Here is a 27115-nt window from a genome sequence, read left to right as displayed (position 1 = left end):
ATTGCAATCTTTCTAAATGTATCAGACTTACACCCATACGAGATAAACTTCAACTTAAATCCCAATGGACACGATCCACATACAACTCCAACATCTTTGCACTGAATCAAGTAATTTTACAATTTAATCGCCGCTTTCATATCGTTTCCATAGAACACAAATCAATCAAGATTTTTCTTATAATCGTCGTAGATGAATAGACCAATTTAACCAAATTCATACGAACAATAACTCAGAAATTTTTACATTGAATTAAGAAATTTTACGGTTTATTCACTTCGTAGAACACAGTCTCAAAGGGTCTTCCCATGCAATTGTCATAAACGATTACACCAACTTAACGAAATTCACGTTCTGCAAAATTGTTGCATTAAATCAAGAAATTTTACGACTTCGATCATTTTTTTCCCGCCTTCGTAGAACACAAACCAAACGAGATTTCTCCTATAATCGTTATAAGCGATTAGATCAATTTGACCAAACTGACAAACGACAGGCACGATCCATTGCTTCGTATTAAATCCAGAATTACGATTCAATCGTTTTCCCCGGTTTTATATCGTTTTTATAGTACACAAATCTAAAGAGACTCTTCTCCCTCGCAATGATTTCGGTTCCACGTTTATACCATTTTAAGAACGGCGGTTGTTTTAATGGAATATAAAGTCGAGGAAAGAGAGCGTGTTTCATAGGCGTTTCCACCGATGGTAACACGGTCTCGTTTCTCCGTGGATTCTGACTATTGTGCAAACGCCCTTGGCTTTGCGCTCGGACATTATCTTCTGTCGAGACACGGATGACCTGTCCCCGTTGCGTCATCGCGTCACACGCCAGCGATTTCCTTCTTTCGCATCGGTTACCTCCGAAGGAGTCCTTTTTCCATGTCACTGCCGATGTTTCAGCCTCTCTCTTCTCCAAGCCAGCTTTATTTTCACCCTTCGTTCCTTCGGTGTCGTTGACGGCTACCCTACATGAACGCGCGACGCTCCTTTAAAATGCCTCGGCGAAACGAACGCAGCGCGGAATATCGTGTGTTCAGGTTCCTCTGTGCTTGTTATCTAAGCCATCTGAGATCTTCGCGTGCGGTAATATTTCGAACGAAGGTTTTGCCTGACGTGGTAAAAATGTAGGTTTTTCGCCGGCACCGTACGACTAATAATTAAAGCCAAATAATTAAACGAATCGTTTAACTTAGCTTCAGTTCAGTTCTCGTCGGTTTTATGGATTAATTTGACATTCAGTTTTAGGTATTTTTGTCTTACGGATTTTTATATGACGAGCATTAAGCGTCGAATATTTACCAAATTTCACACGAAAGGTTGTACATTCTAACCATGTAAGGCAAAATATTGTTACGAAATTTAGAAAATTGACGAGGAGAACTTAGATTGGTATTCTTTAGCTTCGTTTTTTTCAAATTCGTCACCTTTTTCACATTCATCTAGATCGTCTTTCAAATACATCTTCTCTGTTTTCTTCTCCTGGTTTCCACTGACGTTCGTAAATCGTTGAATGATCGCTAATTTTGAAGAGAGAACGAATTGAAATAAACCTTGTTGGACAACATCCAATCCATATTCGATAGTTCGATAATGCGAACTATTACTGTTAGATTCACGCAGTGATCAAAATCATTTCATTTTTTAAAGGTAATTTGAAATCTGAAAAATGGCAACGTTAGCAAACTTCGTCTCATATTCGTTCTATAGCAAACGTAACCAAAGTAAAGAAAATCAGAAATATATATTCTTATTTCGAGGAGATTCCCTCTAATCGACGTATTCTATTTCGAAAGATTCAAATTACATTGACAGGAAACAAGAAAAGAACGGAAACAAAGCGAGATTTCATCTCTCAAATAACACACACAGCAGTGCCATTCGACGATGCCACTCGTTTTGTATTGTCTTATTGTCTGTTATTACTGCAGCTATCTGAACTGACGGAGACGTCGAATACCAGCACGCAAACCTGTACGCGAGATTAATTATTGATCGGACCCGTACGTTCGATCGATCGTTAATTCGGGGATGCGTAATTAATTAATGCATCGGATGCATCGGACACATCGGATGCATCGGACGCATCGGACGCTTAGAACATTCGACAAAAGGAGGTATCACGGTGTTGCACTTAAAAGCACACAATGAATCCTTACAGATATGCTGCTGGTTTGCAATTAATCAATTCGACGAATTCGTGACGAAGCTCACACGTGACGTTGTTGACGACAATGTCGCAGCTGTTGGACGTTTATGATCACGAGAAGTCGCGTGCTTGTTGTTCAAAATGATAAATTAAAAAATTAAATACATTGAATTTCATATATCGTAGCGATGTAGTAAAAGATTTATTTCATTTGAATCGAAGAATCTATTTTTCGGTCAACTTCAACTAGGTTTTATTGCTCCGTTTTTTCCCTATATTTCGGATATGTGTTTTAAATAGTTTCCAGCGATAACCAATTCAATAGATTTGTATTTAATAAGTCAGTATAAAATGTAGTCATTTAATTAGTATAATATTTTCAGTTAGTCAGGTCGAAGTTTAATTTACGTTGGTAAAAACATATATAAAATTCATATGAATTTAAATTTAAAAAAATAAAGAATATTTGAACGAGAGAGAATTTAAATTACAAGTAACATTTTAACTAACGTTAATTTTCCATTGGGCGATGTTCAATTAAGAGATAATCTGAAAATCCATATTGTAGATAGTCCATCTATTTGGTTTTAACTTATTAACTTCGATATGCTAATAAACTTGTAAAATATTCCAAAGTTATTGCAAACTTAGTTCCTAGAATATAAATTGATACGTTAATTGTTATAAAAGTTAAATGTTAATTGTATGAACGTGTAACTTTCTCTGTATCGCTCGTACAGAAAACAATTGCACAAGAATATTTCGTGAATGAAATTAATTTTCTGTTTACCTGTATAAGATTATTCTATATTCGATTATTTCTGATTTTCCAATAACGTTCCCATCTAACATCTGCTAGACGAACGTGCACGTGCCGAAAAGAACGTGTAAATCGCTCGTAGTCGAAAGGATTACGCTGCTCAACCAAAATCGGTTGAGTTGAACGTCCTTCTTTCACCTGCGCAAGAGGTTTTTGTCCCGATTACATAAAGACATCCGGTTGCACGGGCTCGATTTTTTCTTACATGCGTAGGATAGAGGATCAAGGATCAAGTAACTCGAACGGTTCCGAATGTCAGATTCAGACTAGTGAATTCACTATTCGCACATTTTGTCACATTAAAAGACAATTCTTGTTCCTCGAATAATTCGTGTGATAATTTCGAAAAGGTTCGTGATCAAACTTTGGAATTTATGGAAAATTCGAGGACACAAAAATGCATAGAATAGGCATGAGACGCAAAATAATATAAATAGTTATAGGAACGAAAAATTAGACGTTAGGGAATTAGCGTTACCGTGAATGTTCATGCATTTGTGAGAAATTTGAAAATTCGAAGTTGCACGATGCACAAAATGTTCATAGTGTGAAACATTGTAGAAAAGTATCCAAAGTTTAGTGCTTGTTACGATACTTTGTACGTAATATACACTCCTCTATCAAGGGTTTACTCTTTTAATTAAATTGTCGAGAACACGAATTTGCGTAAAGATCAGCAATCTATTTACAAGCGATTATCCTGCTAATTTTCAGTCCTCCGTAAGAGAAAAATATCTTCTTCCGAGTTACTATCTCCCACTTTGTTTCAAGTTACTTTAAAACCTGTATCAAGGCAATTTGTTTCACGCGAAGCTGTCAGAACCGAGTTAATACGAGAAATAATAGGCTGGATAAAAAGTTGCGGAGCTCGCGGTAGAACGGAGAGAAAAATTCCAGGAGCTTTGAAAAAAGGAGCCATAAATCCAAGTATGAGCGCAACGATTTCCTTTTTTCTTCCTCCTATTTACAGTCGATCATTCGAAGCGTAACCACAGTTGTGGCACGCTCCAGAAAAAGAGACTTAGGCGAAGGGAATCGTGGAGAGTGTCAGAGTTGCAAAACGAAAATTGGAAGAAGGAAATGGAGGCAAGGTGAAGAGGTAACCTTGTTGTCACAAAAGGAACTCCGCCCTTGTTACTTCCTTTTGATTCCGCGTTTTCAAGCTGCTAGCCGACGAAATATCATTCGACCATCGTGCTTCGAACCTAACGAGGTTAATAAAGCCTGGCATACTTTCGAACGGGTTGTCGGTTGTTTTTTCCAGACGTACACTACCGTCCATAAGTATTCCGACACTTTGGAAGTTTTTTCATATCGGCAGGAATTTTATCAAATGTACAAATTAATGTAAAAATTAATAACTAGTATGTATAGTTCAACTCCAGAATCTTAGGACGTCTATTTTTAACACACAGAGGATGTTTAATTCAGATTATGAATTTTAAATTACATACATCTTTTAGTAAAGTTGTTGATACATTAATAATGTATACTTTCTTTATCGTGTAGAGTAAATTAAATAAAAATTATCAAAAATATATCAAATTAAGTAAAATGTTGCAACATAGTTCGTTCATGATTTGCTTCAATTCTGAGGCAATTATGATAATAACTCTTCCAAGACTTTCGAACGGGGATCTATTTAGAGATCAGTGCACGAATACATTAAAAAGGTACGAGCGAATAGATAAATATTTTTTATTCTCTAATGTATGGTTTTCAAGAAGATAACAAAAATATAAAAGATTATATCTTCTACGGTACGTTGCTTCGATAATTTAGTTGCGCGTGTTTGTTCTGAATTTAATTTTCAGTTTCTCTGTATTTGTAATTTGCAAATTGAGTTACAATAATTATACTTTCCCTGTGTTCGATGTGTTCAATGTCTCCGTTCAAGTGCTGGAGAAATTTTCTGAGCTCCGGTAAAATAATTTCTACGAAGGTCTTATAATATTAATTCTGCACCTATCCATTTCCACGATCTCGTGAATTATATTTTGAAAAAGCTTTTGGACAAATTAGTACATAATAGTAATACATCGTAATAATAAAATAATAAAGAATGAAATAAAAAGATGATAAACAGAATATAGATATTATTTGTGATATTGCAGTTAAATTACATTCTATGAGAAATAAACGAGTCTTCCGGTACATTTAAACTGGTAGTGTATGCGAAATTTGTTCCAGAGGTAACGAGTTATTTGCCGTATTTTAATTAATTTCTCTGAAATTCCAATATTTATCAAATTACAAAGATGTTATGTACGTGTTGAGTAAATTCTTTCGTCAAAGCCGAAGGAGATTTTCGAAATTTTCCACTCGCATTTTTTCCTCATTTTTCTGTCTCCCTTAAAATATTACGGATTCATGCTTTTGATGTTGAAGATGAGAAAGTGCTTGTTAAGTTCCAGCAGCCATTATGAAAACTAATCACGCCCTTTTGGTAACGTGCTATTGGATATTATAAGCGTATTGGTTGTCGACGACGTGATGAAAACGGCTGGTTAATGTGTTTTCCTGGTAGCTCGAAGAGGAGAAAGGAATAGCCTGGTAAGGTCAGCAAAGAGGCGTTGACTGACAGAACATTCTGATGCTGTTCACTAATTAACATAGTAATTAACGTGGTGATTGCTGGCTGACCGCGGACCGACCTATTTCCGGGATTATGCGTAACCACCCCTTTCCTTCATTCATATAACGAGTTTCGAATTTTAGAGACACATCGTCTGTTCCGTGATATTTCGAATAACACGTTAAATATTGCATAAACAGGCATTGTATATGGTACGAAACATTGCCAGTATCGTGAAAAAAATGATCGAGAAGAAATAATGTCAAATTTAACGTATGTTCCAATGTTTTTGTTAGTAATTATTAATTAGTAATTTTGTAAAATTACATCCAGGAAAAATTCGTAGAAGCTTCAAATCCTAACAATTCTTTTCCATTAGCAATATTATGTAAACTAACATAATATGAAATTTACGTTTTATTAATACGATTTTATAAAATTGAAGTGAACTGGTTCGTGATTGATGAAATATTACAATGAAAATTTCATAATTTGGCTATTTTTCATAACCAATAGCTCATTTCCATCAACTTAAGCTCGCACGCGAAACAGTGTGTTTGATATCATAAATAATATTTGCGAATGGAAGCGGGGAATAGAATGAAAAGCCAAATACAGCTCGATGTTGGATTCGATAAAGATTTTATGAAAATATTGAAAAAGAAAGTTCACACTCAGAGTAACTATGACTTCGTTTACAAACTCACTGCCCTGCTCGAGATCCCCAGAAATTCCGAGGTTCGATCGAACAAGACTCAATAGTAAACTGTTGGATATCATCACTGCGTGAACAAACTTCACTTTGTTAACATAATACAAGTTTTGTTTACCATAAAAAAACTCCATTTGACGTTAACGGGATTCGAACCCACTATCATAGCGTTAAAGTAATTTTAACGTCTGAGACGATAGCCACTTCGCCAACATAATCTTCGCAAAAGTGGTTCTTCTATTCTTTAGATATAAATAAAATATTGTAATATTTGTTTATTATATATTTTCATATCAATTTAGCGTATTTGATATACTAACTATATCATATTTGAGTTATATTTAGTAACAGTATACGTATATAGAGAGCAGAGAATAACTCGATTAGTTAACTCAAGCACTATCAGATGGCACTGTGAGGCTCTCACAAAGGAAAATTCCTCTCTTACGACTTTGAGGCTTACGACGCGACGCAATTAGTATACACTACATAAGATAATAGCGCAGTTATGTTATATTATATTATAATGTTACAACATTATAATACATGTAATAACACGATAAATCGTTATTATAAAAATTTTAATTGACAATTTAAACGACAACTTGGGCCGCTCTATAATTGAACTACATTTTTGGAAGCTAAAATTACAAAGTACAAACAGCAAATACACTAAAATTAAATAATAGAAATACAAATACTTATTTAGTTAAATAAAGCACGAGTGTAAAATGAAAGAAATCGAAAGAAGAATCAACATATCATCGTTATAACAATTTTAACTAGACATTAAATAAACATCGTTCTTATATTAGAACACTAACTGACCTGCTTACTTAACACTTCTTGAAAACTTGAAGCACTGAGCACTTTTATTAATTAATTAAATATAGTTTAATAAAGTTTAATAAAGCGATTAATAAAAACATAGATTGTTATTTAATTAAATAAACCGCAAGAACAAAACGAAAGAAATTAAAAACGGCAGCAATTTTTCATCGTTCGAAGTATCTATTACAAATGATTGATAACGATCCGCTGCGAAAGCAATTAGTATTTTATTTCGATTACTTTTACATTGATACTCATAGCGGAACAAAGTTTTCATTTCCGTCGAAGCTGCGCGTATTCTATCGAATTAAAAAGGCAGCGAAATTAATCGAAGTAAACACGGCTGCCGCTTCCACTGATTTCCGTCATTTTTTATTACGCTTTTTTTCATTGCGTATTGATATTGGGAACAGCGTTTGATTAAATTTCCACTGGCTCACTCGCATATCGCCACCGTATACTGACGCATCGTTCAATTATGTAGCTCTCCTTTTTTTACGTCTTCCGTATATAATTAACCAAAGCTTCTTATGCAGGAGAAAGCGTACGACGAGAAATTACGGACAATTAATCCTTCTGTACGAACAGTTTGCTTTAATAGTTATCATTACTTTCGCGTTACCTTAACGTTCACGTCTGAGATTTTTTAAGGCCGCTTGAAGCTAAAAAGATTGAAGATTATTATTTTAAAATATATTGTGGTAATAACAATTCCGAACTATATCTAAGACTTCAGTGATCGTCGCTATTAGAATCGAAAAGATATTTCATCAAAAGTCAAGCAAATTCATAATTAAACGCGACAGAATTTCACGCTTTTGATATAACGAACTTTGCATCAGTGATTTTAATCACACGCAGAAATACTGATCACCAACAAATTCGAAAACGCAATAATCGACGCGTTATAGTAACTCCGAGATTAGTTTTCAACGTGTTATTTTATCAATTTATCAATCGATCCATCAGCGTTTCGGTACCGATGAAATTGCATTTCGTGATCGATGTTAACCATTAATATACCTGGAAAATATAAACATCTTTTGCACATAAATCTCTCTCTAAATAATATTTTTTCTCGTTATTTCTCAACTATCTGTATTTTGCCAAAATAATATCAGTGTACACCTATCGATTGAATTTCAACAAACTACGCTGATAATAAAATTTTCTTTATCGCACATACTTGAAGATTGCGGATCGCAACCACAGTCACTAAAATCCATCAAAATCTATAGACTATATGCGGATATATTTTCTTATTTATAGAATAAATTATTAGAAGTTATAGAATAAATAAATGGCAACTACGAGTATGTATGGGAATTGGAGAATTAAAGAATTAATCGCAGTAAACGATATTTTCAATAGAAAACGATTTTCAATGAAAGAAATGCCATTTGAAGCGCGAAATAATTATTATAAATTTTCTTTGAGCACCGGAGTAGGTGCGTTACATTCGCCTCTGTTAAACGTTGAGTTTGATGGGAAATTTTCACGGCTGATGTATTACCGGAACGTTATTAAAGAGGAAATCGGGAAATGCGAAAGCAGCGACGCGTTTACAGAGAGAGGACACAACGGCGATATTTCAAACGAGGCAGGTTATATCCCACGGCTGTAAATATTTTAAAACGAGTAACATTCGATGTGCTAGAATTATCTGCTTTGTGACAAAGGATATTAACATTCTTTTAGCAATTGACGTTGATTTACGTAAGAGAAGTTGCGTTGGATTCATACTATTGGAACAAGATAGAAAGGAGGATTGTTAAAACAAAGGATCACTTGTTCAATCGTGTCAAATACAATTAAAAACGATCCTGCTTTTTAACGAACAGTCACGAGTTTCAAGCGGATACAAATTAGATTCTTACGAAATGTCTATGTCGTTGTCGTTCGAGCAATGAATGGAATTGTTACAAACAGATCAACATTCGCATTTTTGTTCCGTCAAAATGGCGAATGAAACTTCACGAATAAGAGTTTACATACGAGAAAAATACATTTGTTGATCTGTGGCTTTGACGCACCTAGAATTGCTTGGTGAAAATTAATTGGGTTGTAGATTTATATCACTGTAATTTTTTTTAGCAACTAGAAACGTAGCGTTTTTCAGCAGTGCATTTTGTTTTTTTTTTTTTTTTTTCACTTTTGAAATCTTTCTCGTTGTACAAAAGTGGAAAGCTGACCGATTCGGGTGTTTATTTCCACGTAAAATGTGAGCCGAACCGGTCTGTTTTGCCCATTCGAATGAAATATCGTCGACATCACTCTGCTCGCATACAGTAGCAAATAAACAGTTGGATTTTTCGTTGAAATGCAAGAGAATGTATTCACAATATACAAAGTTGTCGAAAATCCTTGTTTGGAATTTGTGGAATTGTCGGGTATTCCTAGATGGAAAGTTTGTCATTTGATTCCTTTTTAGGGAGCTCACTTGACCTGTGTCGTTTGGTAGAGAGAATTGATGATTTTACAATTTAACACTTACATGCACAACAGATACAGGTATAACATTTACTGTGTCGTATAATGTGTGTTCAACATTAACATATTTATAGAAATACATAATTATTATATTATTTTGCATACATAATTATCTATTTGATAAACAATGCTATTTATTATTATTCTTAATAAAACGAATATAAAGGAAAAATGAGATGTAATTTTTAAATTACATTTCTATAATTCTGTATAACCCTGAATAAACATTTAAATGAATACGGATGAAAATTGAAAATTTTCTTTTCATTTCTTTTTTATGAAAATTCCTAGATAGATGGTGGTCGATGTTTCTTAAAACTGAATTTTACGTATAACAAATTTTATATTATGTTGTTAATTTAATACTCGAAATATGTTTCAATTAAAGTTGATTTCATGCATGATCATGAATTTTGCTCGTAATACATCGATCGGACATGTTTAAATAATGAAAACTATTGGATCGTACTAAAACTCAACTTATGATCGGATCAGAACATATCCTCTGTTTTTCTCTCTTTGAACATAACAACAAATAACGAATTAATTTCGAACATGGAAACCCTTTCACCTCGATATTCAGATAAATATGCACATTTAAAATGAAACCCTGCCATGAATATTCACATAAAAATAATCCATTCGACTGAAATTTCGTCTTGAAAACTTGCATAATTCATGAACCTTTCCGATCTTCTCAAAATTGCACTTTATCGAGCATTAGCAAAGCAATTAAAATCGCGTTTTAACTCGGCATATCGAAGAGTCCTTTTTCTTATTGCCATTGTACATTTTGAATCTCTAAAAATTCAGGCAGTAATTATAGAAATTTAAAATTAACGATGATATACATTATGATTACATTAATAATATAATTATCCAATAGAAATATGTGTCTACAAAGAATAGATATAATTGGAAAACATTAAGTTATAGTGACGTGTAAAATTTTCCGGTTTCACGATAAATATTTAACTTCGTATTTGAAAGCTGATGTTTAAAAGAATTTTAAATAATACCGGGCTAAAGAGTATGATAAACAAAAACAGTGTAATACACAAGAATTCTCATATAATTGTATAATATTACTTAAAATTCTCTTAAATACTGCTTTTGAAATATAAAGTAAAAGATATATTTGGCAGGAAACTTTCGTACGCCATTATACATCGTATATTATATATTTTTATTTATTTCGATCAATCAAAAATGCACTAAAGAGCAGCAAATTTATTAATAAACGACCACAATATAATAATCTAGCAGTTTGCACCAAAATCTTAACAAATCTTCAAGGAAGAGATAGAGAAACCGAAATACTGGACTTCATTCGAAAAACGTGTCTCCCAATTAAGTCACTAGAAATCCCGGCGAGATATTCAATGGGCGACTGGAGCGACATAATCGTCGCCATAAATCATTATTAATACGTCCATTAGGTCGGCTCGATCGTAAGGCCACATTTGGAGTCGGTTCACGAGGACTGGTTGGATACTTTTTTTGCGATTCCTCGATCTCTCCGCTCGTTTCCTCACTCGTTTTATATTCTTTACTTCGCGAGATTATCTTCGTCCGTGAAACAGTAGCGACTCGTAGCTGCATATTTTCAACGATAACGCGACCATTTGCTGGTGAATATCGACCGATTAAATTCCACGAATTCCCCGTTTTAATCGCGAGATCGCGCGAATGTAAATCGCTCGCGAGGCGAACGGAACGTTGTTATCGCGAATACTTGGTGTCGGTTTTGCATTCACTCGAACGAATAGATACTTACATACGACATTTTCTTGCTTGATTGGATTTTTATTTAGTTGCAATATATCTTCATTTTGATTGATTTTAATACTAATTTATAATTAAGGAGAAATATTTTAATACAAAGTAGATAAACACGAGAAGAACCCGTTAGGTTCAACCAAAAATATAATTGTTAAAACAAATAATATTTTGATATAGTGTACACTTTAATTGAAACTTCAAGAGATCTTTTCGCCGGAGTCTTCGATTTTCAATTAATTTCTCTGTTTTATGAATTGACTTATTCTGTAACAGTAGAACTGACAGGTGATTAACGCAACGGGAAAGATCTAATCGTTACTTTCTTCGATTACTTTTCCATATTTTCTCTTGTTGCATCTAAAGTACACGATATTCTCTCATTCTTTTATAACGACGTCTCATGATACGCAAGTACAATTGTTCTGTGCGATACCCAAGATTGCATTTTAAAATATTGAAGCTTAGGTAACTCGAATGATACAAACCTTGCTGCAAACATTTATGTACTTAAATCATCGTGCACCAACGAAAAGTAGAATAAAATAGCGTTGGAAAGACACGATCCGAGTTTCATGTAGCGTATCGTGTCGCGAAATCCAGGCAAGTCGTTGCTCGATGAATATTCAGGGATTCCGTTACATTATGCTAATTCGACGTGAAACGAACAGTCAGAGATCCATAAGTAGCTTGTTGAACCGTTGTTCTACTGACGTAGGAACACGAAAACATGTGGCCCGATAGAAGCAATTCCTAATCGAAACTTTGCTCCGCCGCTAATTTATGGAATACATTACACGCATCGAGCCAGGGCAAACGTTATTTCTGCGAATTATTCTTTCTATCTGAGTTACAGTTATCGGCTCAGTTGTAGTTTAATAGAATGTATAACGAAGGCCTGAACGAGAGGTGGATTGAATTATCGACAGGTCATTGACGGATTCGTTTTTCCATCCAGCTCGATCGGTCTTGTAAATCTTGTTCAGTCGACCGTTCAATAGGGTGTTTCTCGTTTTTTTGTAACGCGAATGTCGAAGGGTGATCAGCTCGGCAATCTTATTTTTAGGGGTTTGAAGAAGTGGAGTGATCGAATTAATGGCGGAGAGTTCAAGTTACGTTTTATTATACCGAGAGAAGAAATTGCCAAAAATGGATAAATTCATTATTTCTGAACATCAGAAAGAACGAATTATGGGAAGAATTTATGCGAATCCATCGCATTCAAGAGATTGAATAAAAACGTATAGTAAATTCATAGTTTCCTAAGCAATTGCTCGGGATTTCTAATTTGTTTTTATTAAATCATTGTATGAGTAACGTGGTTCTTAAAACAGTTTGGAAACCTACATTGCAACATGTAGTAATTTTATGTGGAATAATCGTGCAGAATTCTTAAAATTTTCTTTGCGTTTCTATTAAAATTCTTCGCAAAAAAATACTTTATATTAAACCATTAACCCGAAGTTAGTAATTCATAAAACTGTCGCTGGATAACTATTCGAACAACATCCCATAATCGATGCAAATGTTTTGAATAATTGAAATTTTAGACACGTGCAACTTCGAATTGTTGATACACATTCAAAACAGTATTCATTGTCCTAATAAGGGATTCTAACTCTGTTAACTATAGCAAAGAACTTGCTATTATTTAGCTCTTATAGTAGAAATGATGTAAAGGATAAAAGTCTACCGTTCAAATAATTATCATTACTCTACATGAAATTGACTGTAGTTTATAATTTGATTAATAAATCGCTTTCCATTTAAAGGCGTATAGTTCTAATTTGAAAAAGTGTCCGTGATTATTTCAGCGATTTGAGCGGCGGCGAACCGTGAGAAAGGAAGCAAAGTCGTTGGCCGCGAACGAGCAGAATAGGAAAACTCGTTTAAGACTGACGAGATCCAACGTTTAAAACCGTCGATCGGCAACTGTCAATTAACGAAAGCTTCCGCCGCACGAATCGATCGCTAGCTTAGGGGTAGCTTCGCAGTGAGTCAGGATTAGGTTGATGTTAAGCTACGTAGAAATTTATGGTTGAAATCTTTGGCGTGTTTAAGTAGGCTGAGTTGTAGATAGATTTAGAATACCACGTAAACGTTCTAAGATTAACTACGTTAGATTAAAAAGGTTTGGACGTGTTTTATAAAATGGAATCTACGTAGCTACACAGATATTTCCTACATGCGCGTGTGCATGTTTCTTGGTAATCTTTCGTGGTCTATAAGTTTGTCAAAACTTTTCAAATCAGTAGAAATCAAGAATTCTATTAAAAAATTACCTTGAAATCAAAACATATGGAAAGAAGTTGTCGGCGCAGAAAGAGCAAAATGATGCAAAATATATTAATTATTTTAAATTTACGAGGTAATTATCTTGAAATAATTCTTGGATTAAATATTTCTTAAAAGATAATCATATTGTTAGAATAATACTAAGTAGTAGTTTTACCTTTGAATGGCGTCTACATTGAGTCTCAAATGTATTCAAAAGTTATATTAGATTCTATGTAATGTAAATACTAACAAAGTGAAATGTAAACTCAGGTCGAATCTCAAGCAAGCTCACGTTAAGTCACAATAAATTTACCTTCGTTAAACTTTACTTGGATTGACGTAAGGTACCGAAACCTTCTACCGCGATTTCCTAAAGTAGACACACATTGAATCGCGGATATCGCGTACTTCCACGCACAATAGGTCGTGCATCTAATTGCGCAACAAAGTCGGCTTCACGATAACGAAGCCACGACTTCACGATGCTAGCAACATGCCGTGGAAAGAGAAAATCGCCGGTAATTCACGTATTGGGTAATTCACGAGAAACGTGGAAAGTAATTGGCTACCCGTTACCTGAGATCGTTACGAAGAAATTGCGCTGAAATGTAATTGCGCTAGTCGAGGCTCGAAATTTATGGATTTTCGATCATTTATTCCTAGGAAAAATATTTGTTAATATTATTTGCGAATAACGTTAATAGAAAACAATATTCAGAGTTCGAATTAGAGATTCAATAATCTAATTATTAATTAAAATAAATGGTAATATGTACTTATCATTGGTATATAAATTGTGTATATTGCTGTATATTCATATTATATATATTCTCTTCCATCTTTGTGGAGTCCAAATATAAATCGATCAAGAATTTATTATGAAATTACTTTTTATTAAATTAAGAGTTGAAGTTAGAAAATGAATAGCTCGAGAGAGCGAGGAAGGATAAATTAAAACTCTATAGGAACATTTTAGATAAATTGCTTTTAGATTGATGACAATGCAACACGAGAATCTTCGATCGATCTTTGTCCTGCAACCATTGCTATTAAATTCTTAACCTAAATATCGTACCTCGTACCTCATCCAAAAACATTCCCTTGCACTTTCTACTTCGAATTTTTAATAAAAAAATAATATTTCATCATCTTTCACAGTTGCCTATTAATTTACTAATTTACGAAGAATAACGTAATTATAAATAATATTCAAAGTTTAAACTCGAAAATTATTAATGATCCAATCATCGACTAAAACGTACAGACTTTTAAAAGGTAGTAACATTAAACGCATAAGGAAAAACGATAATTTCTTTCAACATCAGTCCACGATGGTTTCTCATAAGAACCAATACATTGCAAATACAATGTATTATACATAAAACTTCTTCAACTTTTCGTTCAAATTTCCAATATATTTTTACGAGTCTCTTTCAAAAATTATGGTAAGCAAATTGTTTGAGTCAGATCTAAAAACTTACTCTTCGAATGTCGATCACGAGGGTTTATGTTTTCTTTATTACACGCACGTAACTACGGTTTAGCAATGAGACCGACATACAGACCGAAAATGGAACCCAAGGGACCCTTTGACTCTTTTTTTTTTACGACGCTCAGGGATCCCCGGTGTTTGTCACATAAATGGCCACATCATCGAAGCGCGACACTTGTTCAAACGCGGCGCACGTGTAAGAAGAATAAAAGCTCGTGGTCGTTCGTCTAACTGCGTAAGTCGGCTGCAATAATTTATTTAGCAGTTCGAGCATCGTCGTTGCCACCTCGAAATAACAAATCATGCGGCTCGCTTAATGGCGATTTTTATGTTTGTACCTTTGTGTAATGCTCTTAGGCGATGTTAATGCTCTTTCGAGTTGATCATTATTAATTACACGATATCAAAGAGAAGCTTAGAAAGAAAAAGTTGCCTTCACAATGCATTATTAATTGAATTTGAAGCTCAAACTTCTTTAGTGAGAAATTATACGATACGTGGTGTCGTTAATCTGTTTGTTGTTACTGTTGCTCTGTTGCATATCGTTGCAAATTATCGGTGCGACTCACGATAGTGTTGAATATTTTCTAGCAAATGTGTGGCCACGAAATTAAATTACGAAATTGTTAATTTTGTCTCTTAATTATTGTATTAATTTTTGAGACGAATAGAGTGCCGATTGTCATACACTTATGTCAAATCGAAAGATGCAAAAATGCAAAGAATGCGTATGTATACGAAATATTCAAAGTAAAATACTAGTTATTATTTCTGAGTGATAAAACGAACCTCTGTCTAAGTTGTGTTGCCCAGTTTGTGTGCACAAAAATATAAACTTGCACAAAAGACCATATAAAATCATAAAGATATTCTTCTCTATTTGTAACTTTGCCGTAGTCGTTAACAGTTTAACTTTTTCATAAATCCTCTAACCTCATTTCTAATTTTCATAAACTCAAATTCACATTTCGCATCAAATCGGCTTGCAAATCAGTAAATTCGTAGTAACGAAATACGTATATGGATCAAATTAACTCGCGTCGAATTGTAGTTTCCAATTACGAACCGGCGTATTGTTCAATCTTTTTTACACATTGAAAATGGTAACATATGAACATCAACGACATGGAACATCGCCATAGTATTCGACTAATTAGAAAATTGGACGGTTTCATTGCGGAAGCGAACAGTGGGATGAAAGACGTGCAAAAGTTTGGCGCGTTATCGCAAAACGCCCTATCTCGATACGATATTGTCAGAAGTCGAACGATAATTCATCCTCTCTTTGGTTGTTTTCCCGTGAGTTCACCTAAACAAGGCGGCCAGGGCGAACATTATCCTCGAGAGGAAGGTTACTGGCTGCTTTTACGACCAATTACACGTTGCACGGCCGTATCATCGTCGAAGCTGAACTATTCGAGTGCGAGCGAGCGTCGTTGTTATCGTCGTTCAGGTTGAATCGCGTGACGTTTTTCATCTCGCGCCCGTAGATGTCGACTGGATTTTAAATTATCGGAAGGATAGCCACGTTTCCAACGTTTTTCCGTTGGGGCACCGTTAAGGTCCGTAAATGTACCGGGTGGCTCTTATTGTTAGAAACTTCTGGAGATATCAAAGGATAAAAGGGTGAGAGGATGAGAAAAGTATCCCGTTAGCCTAAGTTGAGTAAGCTTGATTTCTTTGGCTGTTACGTTATTGCAAATTAGAGGAGATGTTAGCGATGTTCGAAATTGTTTGGCGTTGTTATGTCCTGGCTATATGTTGGATGCATATACATTTGTTTATGAAATTTGTTGGAGTCATATTTTGCATAAATGTAAGAAGATTTTAGAAGCAGATTTAAAAAAATATCTATTGCCTCTGTTCTGTGTTTTTTCAATTTGTTATTCAATTTTAAAAAGGTTTTATTGGTTAAGTTAATAATTTGTTAAAGGAAATGCATCCTGTTTGTTGTTCATTTTGTTTTCCTTTCACGTTAGTTAATTGTATTGGGTTTTACTAATGCAAAATCGAAATCATATTTAATTAAAATATGATATTGATTTTATCGTGTTCTTTCACTTTGCTGAAATTTAATAAACAATATTTGAGCAGGCTACATTCGTACAATATCTTGCTTGATTTTAATTCTACCTTCTTCTGCTGAATTTTTTGGTACGCGTTTAAAAAGTACTCCAATATCAACCGTAGAATTAAATGTCGTAGAAATATTCGTCTGCAGCTGCTTTTTTATTCATGCATCGGAAAGGAAACTTCAACGGTGACGACAGTATACTACGAAGTCGGGCGATATAAAATATCATCCATTTTTACGCTTTTTCATTCGAACTTGCTGAAACAAAGGCAGTGGAAGGGAATAATAAAATAACTCGCCGTCGATGGTTCCATTTTTACGACAGAAGAACATGGATTTAATATTTTCCCATTTTCTCTGTGTTTGCCTGAGAAATTTGATCGAAACGTGTGACAATTAATTGATCACAATTTTATATTCGTGCGAAATAACGATTCAAAATGTGTAATACAATTTAGCAGAAACTGTTCGCAAGATTTATAAAAAAAATATTGAATTAACTATTATGTATCAATAGTTTCCTTATTTACAGTTTAAAAAAAGGTAGAAATGAAATTAGAATAATTAGTAAACAAGAATAAATAGAACAGGTAAGTTAATGATACGGATGTTGAAATCTATTAAAACGACGTGTTACGCAATGAATATATATAGGTAGAGATGAGGTAAAAATTTAATTTAATCATGTATAATTAATAAGGTGATTATCGCAATATTTAACAAAAGAACTTTCTTTAGAATTTAACATTTCAAATGAAATAGCAATTCTTAATGATTTGAATAATTTAATAAAATTTTCTATCATCTATAATATAAATAGGAGTGTACACATGTAAAAAATTATAGAACTAAGTAGCAAAAAACCAGTAAGCAATATGAATTAATTATTCATCACACTCAATTTTCATCGTGAAGCTATTAATATTTTTCCAAAAAATCATATAACGAAAATAAAATATAATGTCTCGATATTTTTATGCTTTGTTAATATTAATCATTTATTTAATAAGATTTATAAAAATACAATTATATAATTAATTTGATATACGTATGTGGATACTGTTAATGGTACCATACTATAATAGTACCATGATGCCATTATACAGATACTGTTGGGTCAAGAGGAAGGAAATAAGAGAAGCAGCAATTAAAGGGTTGATGGATTAGAGTATAACTCTCAGCGACGTTAACCACGTTAGTCAGATCTTGACAAAGAGGTTCGCGATTCAACAATAATGGTTTCATTTCGTCCGAATCGAGCTAGTTTCACCTGATGCTATTGATTTCCTGTTTAGCATTGCACTTGCGAATTTCTGTGAATTCTCTGATAGGAATTTAATTCCAGTCTGATAAGAGTTCTACGGAAGAGGAATTTTCTTTATTCGTAAATCTGTACCGGGAATTTTCGATTTTCGATAGATGAACCTCTGTATCGCAGAATTTTAATATTAATAACTTTTCCAATCATCGAGTCACGTTCGATCTAATAGAATTTGAATATTAATATAAACCTTGAGTCTCATAAAATTGAACGAGTAACTGGAAATATTATCATGATTTGAAAATTTGGCAATTTAAATTCTGTTTCTTAACATGTGCTTTTAAAATTTTCTGATAGATTTCAATAGAATTTAATGGGAATAAACAATTTTAGAGATTATCAACATATGGGAATTTTGTAATTTAAAATTTAAAAGATTTGTCGATAATGACTCAACAAATTGTCCTACCCCTTTCTTCTTAACATTTTCTTCTAAATCTGATCACAATAAAAAGTTTCGCTACTTTCTTCTTTATAAATTTTCCTACATTTAGAATTACATTTACTACTACAATTTCTACTACATTTTAAATTGATACAGTATGAATCCTAGTAACTTTTGTACTAAACATTTTTGACAATATTGATAACAGTTACCTCTTTTTCCCAGAAGTACTATACTTATTTATTCGTTGCTTTTGTTAGGTATAAATTCATCTTGTAAAATTATAGCGTCTTCCTATACTTTTTAGTTTATAAATTTTTTCTTGTCCGTTACTCTATATCCTATATCTATTTTTTGCAACATTTCTTCTTTTTATTACATACATACGTGCTCGTACACCTTTACAAAAAAAAAACTATCCCATATTGATGACCGTACCATTATCATTAATCATCCAACCACCCTCTAAATAATGCCACCATTTACAAACATCCCTCAAAATGAAAGGTGAATTTCAAAAGCTGAAAATCGCGCGATATTACTCAACCGAGTGATCAAATCGGAGCTTCAGTTTCCAGTGGTGATTAGTATCCCAGCTTTTTCTCTTCTCTCCAGATAAACAGGTTTATCGGTGCACGGTTCGCTTCAATAAATTCGAGTCGGCTTGCTCTTTATCGTTGGATGACTATCGCGAGCTCTGATAGCAACTTCCTTCTCCATATTGCGCCGCTGTTCTCCATATTGCATATATGTAACTGTGTACAGGGCAAAAATTAACGATGCAACCACCCTTCGACCACATAGGGAGAGATATCGTACGAATTTCAGAGCGTCCGATCTGATTGCTAGTTTCCACAAGTCTTTTCACGACGAATATGAAAAGAAACGTATTCGTTTATTCGTAATGTTAAAATGCTTCTGTACTAGAATTTCCATAATAATGTAGTACGAAGAATGCGTATGTTGCTATAAAGTTGGACAACTTGTGATTATGATTATGATTATGATTATGATTATGATTATGGTTATGAACGAACTGTTGTGAATTACGATTATGTCTACGAGTAAATTACCTCATGCATGTTATTATTGTAATTATAAATATGAATGTGTTGTTATTAATTGTGACTGCGATTATGTAGTTGACCTTCTTTTTTGTGAATTCTTATTATGGCTAGATCAGGTTGAGGGTGATTAAGGCTGTGTTAAAAAATGGTGAAATATTATATTCATAGTGGAATTTTCTTACGATAAAAAATAAATATATTCGATATTTTTAAAATATTATAATTATAGGATTAACTTATGGTTTCATGGTAAATAAATTCTACATATATACTATATATTTCTCTGCTGGTATGTATACCGGTACAGTAGGATTAAATTTTCTATTTCAGCGGGCAAAATAAAAATTTTAGTGGGTAAAATTCTGTTGCACGAAAGTGCGTTTTTATTTGAAACATTCGCGTTCAGAATATCGATTGTTAACTATTGTCATAAAGGTATAGCCGTAGAGATAGAAACAAGGATTTGTTGAACCGTAACTGGACGCAGGAGCAAACTTTCGTACTCGTACAAACGAGGCGATGAGGTACAAAGGACTGTAATTAACGGAGCGAACGATCTCTCGAAAGACAAAAAGTGGAAAACACCGAGGGGTAGATTTCATTTTGACTTCGTTTACGGTCCCTTACTATACTTTTTGCGTCTGTCAGAGGTAAAAGTCACGTATATACGTTAACGGTAACCAGCTAAAAAGAGGTTTTGCTCCGAACCCTTTTTGCTTGTAAAAAGTATATTCTACGAATCTTCTATTGTACACCGTGTGTACTGTACTTTGGAGAAAAAGTCATGAACGTTTAGATCGAATTAGAGAAAATCAAACTAGACTCTGAGTAAAACGTAAAAATAATATTGTGTTCAAATAACCGAATTTCCAGTACAAAAGACGAAATAGAAATATCCTAAGAGAGATCTTAAAATAAAAAGTCGAAAATATTTGGAATATATAATCAATTAATTAAATAAGTAAATAATCAATTAATTAATTAATATATGTAAACTCCCTAGAGTTCATGCGGGATAGGGATTCTTTTTGTTTTACGGATAGCACGACAGGCTTTGTTTCACGGACAGAGCGATTTTCTTTTGTTTTACGGACAACCATTTTTGAGAAGCACGCATTTTCCCAAACGGACGGACAGAGAGTTACATTAGAGACAGACAAGGTTACAGAATAGTTATTTAAGATTTTAAAGACTGAAGAAGAAAGATCGGTAGCTCAGGACGTTGAAAATCGATTCTCGATTTTCAGGTAAACATTGTTCAAAACTTATTATTTCTCATTCATATAATTATTGTTATTTATTGTTATAGACGGATATTAATTGTTGTTTATTTTTGTATTTTATCTAATTACTTTATAATTAAAAAAACTCGATTTTCAGACTACAGAATCGATCCCTGAATTATCCCAAGATTTACGATCTTACATATATATAAGAGTAAATTTCAAGATTTTAAAAAACTTCTGTAAAAAGATTTTTAAATCATTTTTTCTAACTTTCGAACTTATGAAGCTGATCAAGGTGATTCTTTAACAGCTTCATTATAAAAGAGAGGTTAATTAACGTGAATAATAATAAGATCAATCTAATTTTTGATAATATCTTATAATACCTGTTATAATAGAAATGTCAGTAGTCATAGTATAATGTATATTAATATATATTAATATTTATTCTGATCTTAATAATATCTAATATTATATTCTAATATGTAAGTATATAACATATATTTATAGATATATTATTTAATATTTATTGCAAAAAAGAGTTCGTTTAGTTATTATTATGTGCTAAAAAATATATTAAATATGAAATATATATTATGTATTGAAAATATATGAAATTATTGGGAATATATTAAATTTCCATTCAGAGAATATTCTTGAGAATTTAACTTTCATTTCACAAGTTATATTTCACAAAGAGCACAACATAGTAGTTTCAAAAATGCCATTAGTTACAATAGTTTGCTAATAAACTATTGGGAAATAGTTTCCCAATTTACACTTCCTAACCGAGCTCTAGTATTCTGCTAAAACGATTAAACGAACAAGCACCAGTCATTAAATCGAATATATTTATTTCCATGAGCATTAAAATTTCACGACTCTATACATTTAAAACACTTAACTCGATGAGACGAACCGGGCATGAGTTATTACGTAACAAGAGGTGCAGGTTGTCTATTAATTATAAATCGTATAATATCGAGCAACGCCTCTGCACGTAGCGGTCGAGGCTTGACATTAATGACGCAAACACCCTTCGGTGTAGTTGCTTAGGGGTGGAAACCGTTTTGATTCCATTTACGCCACATTAGTGTTCGCTTTGTCCCGTTCGACGAAGGGTCGCGAGACAGGAAAGACAGTCCGACACTTTCCACCGACGATTCTTATATGCTTGTTAAAGATATATGTACGTAACCTACATTAGCAACAATGATTGGGGTCATCACGTATTGCACAAAATTAAAGTGAATTTAATTTCTTCAGGACCGAATTCACTATCATTATTAACTAACAGAATGTTACGTTTAGACTAATAGAAAAACGTAATTTTAAAATTTACTCTATTTTTAAATATTCTGAATGATTTGATCGGTTGTTAGCTTTTGCAGAATTATATTCGGTTCAATTTTTCGAACTCACCCTTTATATCCGACTTCCTCTTCTGATCTCTTTGCGGTAACTCTATACCTATATTTCTAATTACACTAACTAATTTGTTAACTATTATTTGTTCAGTTATTTACTGTATTATAATAAATTCTTTCACTTAGCACATTCTCGCGCAATTTTCTTCCGCTTTCTCGTATTTCCTTGCCATTTTATCTATAGAACTTGGAACCAATGACGAACCAATGCAGAAACGATTTCTCTATCGTCGTCCCGCTGCCGATCAGAATTCTATCAGCACACGTGGTGCTGACCAGTGCGTTAACAAATCTCGATTACTCGCCGGTATCTATCGCGAATTCGAGGAAACGACGACGATACCAGACTTGGTTTGCACGCATGCTCGGTCACCACGGTTATAAATCATCATTTTGTCATGGCAGAATGATCTTGTGGATCTTTAAGCTCATGTTAGATGCGCAAGAACTTGCAACTTGGAATTTCAGATCGCGATTTCTTGTCAATCTCCTGTGAGGTCGATCGCGCGATAAATCATAGGCTATTGCTTGTAAGGCTCGTTACAAAGTTTCGAAGCACCCAGTTTAATATACATGTAGGTGGTTAGTTTCAAGCATGTGGCTAGCATATTGGCATGATCGCGGTGTAGGATGGTTTATGTTCGCGAAGAATGATCGAACGCGACCTGGTAATTAAAACGACGCGTCACGAATGGCTGCAGAGGGATATTGCATCGTTTCTGGTGATCGAAGACGAACGGTGGATCGACGATGGATGCTAGCGAATTGTATGCTGGCAATCAGAAAAAGTCACGTTTTAGCGTTTTTAGAATTTTAATAATAAAATGACTTACCAAAGTATTTCCCTTTCAAAAACAAAAATTAATATTGAAGAAGCGTCGTTTTAGAAAATGTAGGGGGTGTGTACGAAAACTTTCTTCAGGATTGATAAGATTGATAAATTAGTTTAATAGAAACTGGTTGGAAGCATCTACATAGATACGTAGTTTAAGATTTTTCACTAGAATTAACAAAGACTCTGTTTCTTATATTCAAGTTATAATTATTTTATCCGGTTGCGTATTTTTTGGGTGTGAAAATGTTACGTGTTAAAGATATTTTGAATTGTTGACTCTGAACTGTAAAGAGTCACAAAGCTCTATGAACCACGTGAGAATCATAAATTTCTGAAGACTGGCGTGACCCACATATGGTCGAAAGATAGTGTTAATGATTTTTATATCGCTCACTAATATCTACTTTTCCTGTGTAGAAATAGAACAACCACCTTTCAGAAATAATTAATTGTAAAGCTACTGTAGTAGAAACTGTAGTGTAACTCTTTTTTTCTAACTTATTGAACCACTTAAACAATTTCGATAATAATAAAAAGGTTATATCTGTGCGTATACGAGAGAAATAAACAATTAGAAAATTATCTTTTATATGAAAAAATGAACAATTTTCGAAGAAAACAGATTACAATACTTAGAACTTACTGAGTTATAGATGTCAATCGATAACATAATTTATGAAACGGAAGGATATTGCTTTTAGATATGATTCATATTTTCAATATGAGTTACAATATAACTTTTATCATTTCTCGGAATTGTCTGAATTTAGCAAAATTTGATATTCAAAAAATAAAAGAATAGAAAAATGATGTAGGTATATTCTTGTCAAACTCGAATTAAATTCGATCATAATTGCAATTCCCTGTAGAATTAATTTGATGCAACGTTACACAAACCATTTATTTTTCCTTTTAGAGTATCTCGACTTCCAGTTTTTTTCATGAAAGCAGCTTTAATTAACTTTCTATTTAACCACAGCTGTAAAAATCTCTCAAAACACAATCACATCCCATTTTACCCTCGACAACGTCATACAATTACGTACTTTTATATCTACATATATTTGAAGTATTTTATCGTGAAGTTATCGTTATATTTGTTAATTTAAATTTCTCTACTTGGAATGAAAAGTTATAATTGATAGTATAATATGTTGCGAACAAAGAAAACCATGGAGAGTTAAACTCTTCTTCTGTCAAAGAAATTTTTGTGTAACCTACATTTTTAATTATTTTACAAATATAACCCCGATCAACATATCTTCCTCAACTGCACTATAATCGTCAGGCTTTTTCCTACCACAATTATACTCTATCTGAAATATTCATACTGCATATCATAGATCACTTCTTTTTTAACCAAACTTTCCCATTATCTATCTTCACCTATGTCAAAAACACAACCCCAATCAACACGTCTCCCTTCAACTGAGCTTTTTGACACATTACATTTTATCTTAAACAATACAATATATTATACAGCATTTTTTCACAGATTCAAAGTTCACCACCACTTATACGTTCAATTATTCCACAAACACCCAGTAAACACATTTTCCTTCATTCAACTCTAATTACCACGATCAAACGTCACCTTAAATCTACCTACCCCTCACAGTTTTCCAAACAAACTTTCCCACCACCTTGATCTCCAACTTTGACGAAACAATAAAAAAAGCACAATCTCGATGAACTTCGTCCCCTAAAACCAACAACACCAGAACACACCACACTCTCCCTCACTTTTAAACAACCCTGATCCTCGCTTATATACCGGAGCAATAAATCCGCAATTAGCGCGCGCAGATAAGGTCCGTTCTCTTTCCTCGATACGGAAAACTGTTGCTAAACGAACGGTCCGTGGTTTTCCACGAATCGGCCGGAAGCACGTGTCGCGATAACGCGTCGGCGGGACGCGAGGACGAACCGAGCGGCACTCGGTAGCTTGATAATCGCGCGGAACACACGGAGCACAGGGAATCGCTTTGTGGCGACTATTTCCAGAGGCAGCGAGGAGGTTGGATGCCGCGGGAGAAAGGGAAACCGGCGGCAAGCAGAGCAGAGCAGAGAGAGGGATGGCGCACAGGGTGGCGTGCGCGTTTCAAAAAGGGCGAGGGAAAAAGCGTATCGGCTTGGAAAATATGTTGCTCGCAGAACGACGCGTGTACTTCGTTCTACCTTTTTTCTTCTCCTTTATTCTCTCTCTCTCTCTCTCTCTTTCTCTTAATTTCCTCTTTTCTCCTCTCTTTTTTCTCTTTCTGACTTTTTTTATTATCCCTCCCTTTACCGCGTCTCGGATTTCGTTTGTTCTTTCTTTTTCCCCGATTCATTTGCTCCTCTACAATTTTTCACTTTTGTTCCTGTTCCTCAGCCTTTGCTTCTGCCAATTTTATTTGTATTACGATTTGACGAGTACTTTGCCTCTTTTTGGCATTTGATTACAATTTGTTTGGAACGGGCTAAAAGCGAGGATGAAAACCTTTGGTGAGTGGGCTGTTTGGAAAACCATTGGGAGATCGAAAGTGGCTGCTATATGTCGCTCCGGATGAGTGTAGAATAGATGAGTACTAGTGAGCGTGTGTAGCACTTGGCTTATGAATGGATCAGTCGAACGGTGCGAACAAGGGTTGAAGAATAGAAATCGAGCTGATGGACTGCTTGATAATTTAACATTTGGGAAAGATGTTCGATGTAACACGTGTATAAAATATAATTGTGTAACGCGGTTTATTATTTTTTATTTGTTAGTCCGAATGTAAAAAGTTGATAACAAGGAAAATGGATAAGATAAATGAAAATAATTATTGAAAATAATTTTGAACGCTATTTGGGTTCAAGATCTAATTCAAGAAGTAATTTGTACACCCTTAACATAATATTGTAATAAAGAGGATGGTTTTTAATTATATTTATGTCGTTCCTAACGATTCGATTAATCTTTGAAAGAGTTATTTTATGGCTTGTTTTATTGATGTGTATGAAAATTATATGACGATAGTTTACACGAATCATTTTGGATCGTTAATAAATATAAAGATATTGACCTTCTACGCTGATTGTATTTAACGTTACGGACAATTATTATACCTATTGAATAATGTAACTTACGTATTAATGTATTGCAGCAATAAATCGTAGATGTTAAAGCCATGAAACAGATTTTACATAATATCGCCCATAAATATTATAATAATGCCGCGTATAAAGGACACCTTTATCGCTCTAATACAGGGATTCATAACCTTTTGTTTATTACAGACCTTCTTTAAATAATGTTTTATTGTCGTGGAAGCCGAATATTTAACTCAAAATTTGAATCCGTAAGGTGCCAAATATGCAGATTATATTTAAAACACTCGTCAATTGTTCATCAACAAACATCACATTTGTAGAGAAGAAATTATAAATAAATAAATAAATACACGTACCAAATATTTTTTATTCTAATAATACAATAATAACTTATATGCGTTGAGTATTTCCTGGACTGCAGAAATCCGCGAAACACACATTAAGAACCGCTACTCTAATAACACAATATAAGGCAAATATTTTATTTAAGATCATGGCAAATTTATTGTCATATGTGTTCGAAAAATTTTCCTCCGAATTTTCCGAACTTTCAGCAAAATTAGAACAAATGCAGTGAATTACAA

At 33.7% G+C, this 27115-nt stretch overlaps 1 protein-coding gene and 1 long non-coding RNA gene across 6 annotated transcripts in view; both read right to left on the bottom strand.

Annotated features, from left to right (window-relative positions):
* The window catches only part of LOC100649131 (ras-related protein Rab-37), a 172705-nt gene that overhangs the window by 14706 nt on the left and 130884 nt on the right, over nucleotides 1–27115 (bottom strand). For 2 of the 5 annotated variants that reach the window (XM_048404606.1, XM_048404608.1), the window contains exon 1: nucleotides 25069–25454. The exons of the other annotated variants lie outside the window; for them this stretch is intronic. The gene's annotated coding sequence lies outside the window, so the exon portion shown is untranslated. Of the gene's footprint in view, nucleotides 1–25068; nucleotides 25455–27115 lie in introns of those variants that run through there. 5 annotated transcript variants of the gene reach the window in all.
* LOC125384750 lies at nucleotides 19120–24671 on the bottom strand. Its single transcript, XR_007223512.1, has 2 exons — nucleotides 22620–24671; nucleotides 19120–19659 (listed from the first exon to the last, which is right to left on the bottom strand). It is a non-coding gene; the product is annotated as an uncharacterized LOC125384750 (long non-coding RNA).

The sequence above is a fragment of the Bombus terrestris genome, chromosome 3, assembly GCF_910591885.1.
Source record: "Bombus terrestris chromosome 3, iyBomTerr1.2, whole genome shotgun sequence".
In the NCBI taxonomy this organism is placed as follows: Eukaryota; Metazoa; Arthropoda; class Insecta; order Hymenoptera; family Apidae; genus Bombus; species Bombus terrestris.
This window is presented reverse-complemented; position numbering and strand designations above follow the sequence as displayed.